Source organism: Zea mays, chromosome 1, assembly GCF_902167145.1.
Source record: "Zea mays cultivar B73 chromosome 1, Zm-B73-REFERENCE-NAM-5.0, whole genome shotgun sequence".
NCBI lineage: Eukaryota > Viridiplantae > Streptophyta > Magnoliopsida > Poales > Poaceae > Zea > Zea mays.
This window is the reverse complement of record NC_050096.1, coordinates 129,609,134-129,618,304: the sequence shown is the minus strand read 5'-3', so window position 1 is coordinate 129,618,304 and position 9,171 is coordinate 129,609,134. Positions and strand designations below refer to the sequence as shown.

The 9,171-nt window shown below is 42.8% G+C and overlaps 1 long non-coding RNA gene across 1 annotated transcript; it reads left to right on the top strand.

Annotated features, from left to right (window-relative positions):
• The first annotated feature begins 5,970 nt into the window (after positions 1 to 5,970).
• Positions 5,971 to 6,493, top strand: LOC103638614 (uncharacterized). Its single transcript, XR_558915.2, has 3 exons — positions 5,971 to 6,055; positions 6,165 to 6,288; positions 6,408 to 6,493. It is a non-coding gene; the product is annotated as an uncharacterized lncRNA (long non-coding RNA).
• Positions 6,494 to 9,171: the final 2,678 nt, after the last annotated feature.

Here is a 9,171-nt window from a genome sequence, read left to right as displayed (position 1 = left end):
GCTTTAAAGAAGCTTTTAAAGACTACCACCTCATCCTTTTCCGGCTTCGGAGTAATTTCCTCTCCACCAAAGCGAATTAGCTCCTTTTTGGCCTCACTGAAATAGCCAAACTTCATCAACTTAGGCATATCATCTTCGGTAATGGTGGACCTCACAAACTCCAGGTGGCTGGGTTTAGATGGCACGACACTATAATCATCTTCAGATTCATCTTCCTCAGCACCAACCTGCTCAGCTTCAGCGGCACACGCACCTTCATCAAAAACATCCTCCGGCACTATCAGCCCCGACTGTTTCATCACTTCGGAAATCGGAGCGGTTTCAGCAGTTTCGGCTTCTTCTTCGTCACGTGTAACCCTAGCAGTGGAACGTACCCTTGCCATTTGGTGATGAATTACTCACAATTTTTGATGAAGTTGTTGACTTTTTTAATTTTTTCGAAGCTCTTCCTCTTGTGACGAAGCAAAACCAACAACGGTGCTTCGGTTGAGTGCGACAAACAAGCTTCGGCTATGGTCAAATTTTTGGCAGCAAAACAGGGCAATAGCAATGAATGTTGTGGTAACTTCACACCTACCCGTCTGTTTATATAGTGCCGCAGGTGGGTAGGTGAATCGTCAAGTCCTCCGCACCGGACGAACAGTCGCCCGCACCCACTAAATGGTGGGCCACAGAACGCGAGAAGATGATTCGTCAGGACGCGCGTATCCGCTGCATGGTGGGACCATCTCGCGCTCGGAATTCTGTAATCGTTTCTTGGCAACGAGCTCAGGGAAGGTGTTTTTCGGATCTTCGGCTCTCCGAAGCCTAGGAGACTTTTTCACGGATCAAGCTCGTTACGAAAAACGATCTAGCACCGCGAAGGGGCTACTGTTGGCGGTATGCTTCATCGCCGAAGATCCTGTAAGAAGAAACACCTTCGGCAGATCCTCTCAAAAGCAGTGCCGAATCTATCATCCATAAAGCTTCGGCATAGTGATATGTCTCAAGACGAAGGAGTGCACCGACTTAAAGATGAAATGACCAATCGACCCGTGATAGCTTGTATTATGATTGTAAGCATTTGTAAAGGGCATGAATGTAATTTCTCACAGGCTGCGTCCTGTGCCTATAAATAGATGAATAGTACCCCCGTACTGTTCATGCCATCTTGTAATCGCTTGCACGCAACGCTTGGATTCTTACCTTCTGTCAAGACGAAGGTATAAATGTAATTAAATATTATATCTTAATGTTCAAGTTTATATGATGAAATATATGAATAATTTTATGTGCTTAATTATATTATCTTTCATGCTTCATATTTCATATATTTTATCTTTCATTATCTTATAACTCTGATCATGAAGGCATGCCCTTCATGACTTTCATTCATGACCTTCGTCCGAAGATCGTTATATCCTGAGGGGAATAATGCTTCGAAGGTCGAAGGGCATTAACATTTAATATTTTGTGTTGCCTTGTTCTTGACTTTTAGCATTTGAGAACAAGTCCCCAACACTTTAAAAGCTCAAAAAGATGCAGAGGATGAGAGTTGCAAAATAACCCTTGGGAACCTTCATTCAGAAGTTATATCATTGAGAAACGAAGCTCTTGAGAAGGATAGGATATTACTTTCCTTAGTGGAGAAGCTGAAATCTAGCGAGGCTAGTCTTGCTGCACAAGCCGAAGCTCATCAAGCCGAAGTGTAGGAGCTGAAAAAGAAAGTTGTTGAAGCTACTGAAAAATTTGAAGTCGAAGCAGTGAAACATGACATTTGCGAGATCGAAAGGTCTAGAGATCAAAAGAACTGTGATGGGCTTCGTGCATCAAAATAGAAATGTTATGAAATATCCTTGGAATGCTCCGAGAAATTGAAGGACAACTTTCCTAGAGTTGGGGCATATTCTTCTGAGCAAAAAATCATCTGTGGCAACCCTGATGGAGTCATCCAGTGGATCAGCGGAGAAGTCAAAGCCTTTGACGAAATTTTAAGTGACCGAGGAGACTTCTGCGCATTCGCTGGCACACGAGGGCCACGTAGATCTTAGAGAAAGCTGGCTGCGAACATGCTAAGGCTATAGTTTAGCCAGGATTTGTTTTCTCGGCGGATGACATCAAAGACCCTTCGGCTGAAGCTTCTGTGCTAGGCTGGATATTTTACTCCGAGGTTTGGATGAAGGGCGGCCGTGAGATAGCTGATGAAGCGATTAGAAAAATGAAAAACAATCTCACGACGCTCAAGAAGAAGCTAAATGAACTGAAGAAGCTACCAAGCATGCAAGGCTTATAGGTACCTTTACTGAGGTTTAGCTTCGAAATTCGTTTTCAGCTTCGGAATTAACAAATATTTTTTATGATGTAGCTGAACTTTCACCTCCACCGGAGCCATATTACCCTGAAGCTGACCCGGCCATGAAGGAAGCGTTAGATATGATAAAAATCGCTAATGAAGCTGTTGACGAAGTTGTCGATAGACTGCTAAATGAAGCCGCTGAGAAAGTGCTGGAAGAAGACTAAAACTTTGTATATTTGAGAGCTTAATGCTTGTATATAGCTTTCGTCTTTTGTAAGAACCAAACATCAAGTTTTTGTATGTATGTTAATGTAATGTATTTCTTTGTGATGCATGAAACCTTCGTACGTACCGTTTTTGAGCTGCTGGCGAAAAAACACCTTCCCTTCTTTTCATGCTTCATGAAGAAAAAGATTCTCCTTATGTCATTGCTGACGAAGATTAACCTCCTGTGCAAAAATATATTTGCCGAAGGCATATCTTGTGCTATAGTATGTTCTTTCATAATCCGGCCAACCTTTTCGAAGGAACAACTTTTCTTTGTTTCTCCACATCTCTTTAGTGATGCAAAATGATGTATGATGCGATGCTATGCGATATGATATGATGGTATGATGCGAAATGTTATTTGTGCCGAAGGTAAAAAAACCACACAAATACACACCCAGACTCTGCATCCCCTTGGGAACGACTTTGGATTCTCTTCACCTTTTACTTAGGTGGTATTTCAGCTTTGCATTCTGTTAGGAATGACTTTGGAGCTAAGCTCTGCATCCCCTTAGGAACGACTTTGGAGCTTCTTCACCTTTGACTTTGGTGGTATTTAACCTCTGCATCCTCTTAGAAACGACTTTGGAGCTTCTTCACCTTTAACTTAGGTGGCACTTAAACTCTGCATTCCCTTAGGAACGGCTTTGGAGCTTTGTGACTTACTCTGCATTCCTTTAGGAATAACTTTGGAGGTTTGTGAGCCGCTCTTGTTACACTCAATGGTGTATTATAGCCTTATTACATTGGACTGAAGGTTATACCTTCTTGTATTGTCTTTTTTAGAGGAAATTGTAAAAACAAGAATAAGTAAAAACACATTGGACTAAAACACTTTTGTTGAAGCGCTATGTCACCTTCAGTAGATATGCCTCGACTCGGGCACAGTGTTGTTGACTGTACGAGTTTTGGACTCCTCCCGAAGGTCATGTTGTTGCTGAATCTGTCAATGCCCTTCTGGCTATTGATTGTGACTTGGGGCAGGCACCAGTGGTGGTGGTGGTGGCAACTAAGCCTAGGAAGCTTGAGAATGACTTGTCGAAGGAATAGAAGCCATAGGTTGTTGATTTTCTACGTACTCCGGGATATACGGAGAGTAGCACGAAGCAGTATGCATGACCTGCTTCGACTGATTCTGTCATGCTTCGGCTTTAGCAATTTCCTTCTACTTCTGGATCATGACTTGGCACGTCCTTGTTGTGTGTCCCTTGTCTTCGCCACAGAATAGGCAGAACAGTTTCCTGGGCTTATTACCATACCTTCCCCCCGAAGATTCTCCCCCCTCTGCCTCTCAGGGCTGGTGGCATGTAAGAAATTTGTTGCATTCCCGAAGACTACCAGCTGTGATGGCTGCTCTAGGTATGGTTGGTCATGTCATCATTTGCGTTGGGATTGTGGATTGTTCTGACATGCCTGGGGTGAAGTCTTCCTCCGAAGCCCCTGGTCATCTCAGAATACCTTTACGCTTCCTCCCTTCTCTGGCGGAAATCATTGCCGGCTCGGATGTATTCAGCCATCATTTGGAGAAGCTTCTCCAAGGTCTGTGGTGGCTTCCTTGCAAAATATTGTGTTGTGGGTCCTGGTCGGAGCCCCTTGATCATGGCCTCAATGACAATCTCATTGGGCACTGTAGGCGCTTGAGCTCTCAGTCGCAAGAACCTTTGGACGTATGCTTGGAGATACTCCTCATGGTCCTGCGTGCATTGGAACAAAGCTTGGGCAGTAACTGGCTTCGTCTAGAATCCCTCACTACACCAAAATCATACACTTCCTACGGTTTTTTAACTTCCTACAACTTTTATAACAAACCGTAGGAAATAAATAACTTCCGAGAGGCAACTGCTAGCTCTAGGAAATAAACATAACTTCCTATGATATTTTATAAAAGCTGTAGGAAGTTAGTTTTCACATGCTGACCCGTGTGTACGGTCAAACGAGCTGCTAACTTCCTAGAGGCGGTCGTAGGAAATTAGCATGGGCAGCTAACTTCCTACGACCTCCTCTAGGAAGTTAGCTTTCAATTGCAGATCCGCGGGTGCGGTCAAACGAGCCGCTAACTTCCTACGACCGCCTCTAGGAAGTTAGTTGTCCATGCTAACTTCCTACGGCCTCCTCTAGGAAGTTAGATTTCAGCTTTTCACCAAACAAACGAAAAGCTAACTTCCTAGAGTACATGTACAACCTCTAGGAAGTTAAATAACTTCCTACGGCTTTACTCTAGGAAGTTATATTGTTTATGTTGAACCCCTACTCAATCTTATCCTCTTCTCACTCTCCTTTCTCCTGCCCGTGTCTTCCACCAGGACCGAAGCTGTAAATTCTTGTTTGGGCAGAAATGCAGATAGAGCAGCTTGGCAGATTTATTTTCTATCAAAATTGTAGCCTGTAGTCGAGAAGCAATGAGATATATAATAAAAAGATATTCATTCGTCCGCCACATTAGTGCATGATTTGTGCATATAATAATTTTGTGTTACACTTATTTGCCCTTCTTATATATTAGGTATGTGCGCGTGCGTTGCCACGAGGCGGGAGAACGTGGGGAGAAACGACTAAGCTACAAATATTTTTTTTTATTTCTAAACACTAAGGTACATGTGGTCTGGTAGTTAGTCCCAAATTCTAAAGTAGAGTGGTGTGGATAAGTGCTCGTTCTGCAATATTTTTTGCAGACGCTGGGCGTAGGGAGGGTGAATGTTTCTTAATATAGTAGTATAGATGAGCCTATGAGAGCTCAAGTTAAGTAGACTATGTCATTATAAATTTTTACATTTTTAAAGTCTACCACAACTTCTCGTCTAATACGTCTGATGCCATGCCATTAAAATTTCTTTGGAACCTATCGATTTCATTGTTGGCAACAGAAAATCCAAATTTGAAATAAAAAAACAATATTGACCCGGGCTAGGAGCCCATATGCCACGCTCGAACAGATTCAACCCAACAACTGCAAAAGAATGGGCCCGCAAGGTGGTCGGACTTTCAGAGTTCGACTGGGCTCCAACCAGTCGCAAATCTCTAGATCCTGAACCCTAGCGGCTGATTTATTTTCTCCTTTCCTCCCGACGGTCGGCGTTGCTCTCTCCTCCGCCGCTCGCACGCTCCGTCCCTCCCTTCGCGGTCCCCTGCTCCGCTGCCTGCTCATCGTCTTCCACTCTTCCTCCGTTCCTCGGGCGCTCGAGCAGATCCCTAGGCGTCCACGCGCCCACGCGGGCGAACGACGCGGTCCAGGCGTCCAGCAGATCCCCATCCGGCCACTCCCCTACTCGTCTTCCTTAGCCGCACCGGCACCGTAGCCGCCGCAGTGCCGCACAGCCGCCACTCCCGTCTTGGTCTTGCGGCCAGTCCAGGTTCGATTTAGAGCACCAAGTTAATTAATATACCGATTTTGGTTTGATTATGTAAGATTTTGAGGTTCGTGCTACATCAGCAGCTCATATTATTAGTTCTACCGCTGTGAAGAAACTATCTAGTGGACTATATCGAGTATCTTGCCTAAGCAAAGTGAGCTATGTAAGTACTTGAAATGGATCTTTGCATTTTTGTTTATGAACTGTGTATTGCAATATATTCTGGTGAATTGATTCACTGAAATATATTTAATTTAATTCACTTTTTTTAGAAATTGCTGTTTTCACGTGGGAACATTGTTGGTAAAGATAATCCTGTGCCTGCAATTTCCAAATCAGAGTTCACTGTTATTTGTGACTTCCCATCAGAAATAACATTGATAGCAAATGAAAATGGTACTTTCTTGTTCTTTTCATTAAAATTCAGTTTAATAACCCTTAAAAGTACAACATGTCCATGTTGAAAGTTTTTGTACTGTTCCCAGCCAACTAAATGGTTTCCGTTGATTGTACAGAAAACCGACTTGGTATATTGGAAGCTGCTAGGAAAGCTGACCGTGGTCCAGATAGATTGCAAGCATCATCCATTGTAATCTCCAACGGAAGAAATATACATCTAGTTGCTGCGAGTATACATGTAAATGGAAGATTTTTCGCTGATTCATCTTCTCTTCGCTTGAAATGGGAAGCCACTGGATGTGAAGGGCTTGCTTACTTGAAGAAACCAAATCTGTTGAAATGCTTGATGAGTTAGCTTGGGAGAGATCTCTTGTCCTACAGAATTCTACAGGAGTGGTCAGTATAGTTTATTTCATAAGTTGCACAGATGAATTCTACAGGAGTGGTCAGCATCACCCATTGCTTGGGAGAGATCTCTTGTCCTACAGAATTCTACAGATGTTATTCAGTTGCAGGTAATTTAACTATTTTTGAATACTTTTTATCAATTTCGCTAAAGTTCTTGTCTCACTCAGCTTATGTTTATACAGATTGTTTCTTCCTTAAGAGTCACCCCTGAATATGTCTTGTTAGTTTTCCATCCTGAAGCACAGGTGAACTTTTGTTCACTTCTTGTATATCCTGTTCATGGTCTGAAGTAATTTAAGCCCCCTTTTCTATTTATGCTCTTATACATTTGAGCCACAGGAAAATCTGATTGTAAGTGGTGGAACATGCTCCCTAGATGCTTCTACCAATGACACACATGTGGTGCAAATAGTTACACATCCAGGAAAAGCCTTATGTTCTCAATTGATTCTTGCGGCTAAAGGTTTAGGCGAAGCTATAATCATAATCCAGGATGTTGGCCTTTCTCCAAGAGCAACTACTCATTCTTTGGTACATCACTTTGGCGCTTATCTTCCTAATTCTCCTGATACTTTTTATACTTGTTACAATTCAATCAAGTGACTTTTGTTGCATACTATGTTTATATTGTTCAAATGGTTGCCAACATCCCTTGAGTCATATCTTTGTATCTGTGCTTTGTCTAGCATTAATCATGGGATAATAATGATAACTTTTGATCTTTGATATATATCTGCCATCCCTAATTTACAGTTAACTTCTATCAGACTATCCCTCATAATAAAGATGTGCTACTCTTCCTTTTGAGTAATAATAAGTGTTTCATTCCATGGCTAAATATACCCTTTTTCTGTTTTTTTGTGTGTTCAGATTACTGAATTGGAACGGGAAAAAATCCATAAAGTGCTGAATACTAAGTGGATCGAGCGCGCGCGAGGGTCGTCGTAAAATGTCCACCGTTATTAAGAGGGCTAATGAATTCCCAATCGATTGTAGCTACATGCATGAAGGAGTGCACATAGTGTCCGACGTCCATAGGATCGTCAGCTATTTCATGCAAGCATCCGCACAAGTGTCCTACTATATGTTATTGTGTTCTCATACTTGAGACTTTTATTATGACTATGTATGAGATATTGTCTCTTATTAGTACTGAATGAGATGTGTCTTATTATGACTATGTATGAGACTTTTGTAATGTAATTGATGAGACTATGGATTTAAATATTGTTATGTGATTGTGTGTGAGATGTCTTATGTGAAAAATATGTTGTTCTATGTATTTGTTATGATGTGGAATGTGGTGTAAAATAAAAATAAACAGCATTTGTAATATTGGTCAAATTAACTTCCTAGAGGCTTATTGGGTCGTAGGAAGTTAGCTAGCTAACTTCCTAGAACCTACTAACTTCCTAGGGGCTATAGTTAGCCGTAGGAAGCTAACTTCCTAGGGGCTACAGTCAGCCGTAGGAAGTTAGTCGTAGGAAGTTAGTCAGCTGACAGCGCTGACGGCGTGAAGCTACTAACTTACGAGAACCTACTAACTTCCGAGATGCTTCTTTGGCTGTAGGAAGTTAGCTATCTTCCTAGAGGGCTCTAGGAAGTTAAGCTAACTTCCGACAAAAAATTTCCGAGAGCCAAACTTCCGACAGGATGGCTTAACTTTCGAGAGTTTAGCTAACTTCCTAGAGTTTAGGGCTAACTTCCTAGGGTTTAGGCTTTAGGAAGTTCACTATTTTAGTGTAGTGCCTGGAAGCTGGTGACTAGCATGTCCTTCAGCTTCTGCCACGACGTAATTGTCCCTGGCCGAAGAGAAGAATACCATGTCTGAGCCACACTTTTAACTGCCATGATGAAGGACTTTGCCATGACGGCAGTATTGCCCCCATACGAGGATATTGTTGCCTCGTAACTCATTAGGAACTATTTTGGATCAGAATGCCCATCATACATGGGGAGCTGAGGTGGCTTGTAAGATGGTGGCCATGGGGTAGCCTGCAATTCTACTGCCAAAGGAGAAGCATCATTGAAAGCTAAGTTACCATGGTGAAAATCGTCATACCATTCATCTTCATTGATTGGGCTCACTTGACGAAGCTCCCTGTATTCGGGCCTTTGGTCTTGGTCATTATGAGTGAGATGACGCATTTCCTCAGCTGCTTTGTCAATCTTCCTCGGAAGGTCGGCTAGCCGAAGCATCTTTTCCTTCTTCCTTTGTACTTGCTGGTGGATGGCTTCTAGATCCCTGATCTCCTGATCCAACTCCTCCTCCTGAGGTGTTGGGCTATTAGCCTTTCTCTTCTGGCTCCTAGCTTTTCGCAGGGAGAGCGTCTCCTGGTTTGTGTCTAGTGGTTGCAGAGCTGCCCCTGGCGTTGTTGTCTTCTTCGGCGGCATGGTGAATCTGAATGCTTGCCGAAGGTGGTCGTTTGAGTTCACCGAAGGTGGGCGCCAATGTTGGTCACTTGTTCTCAA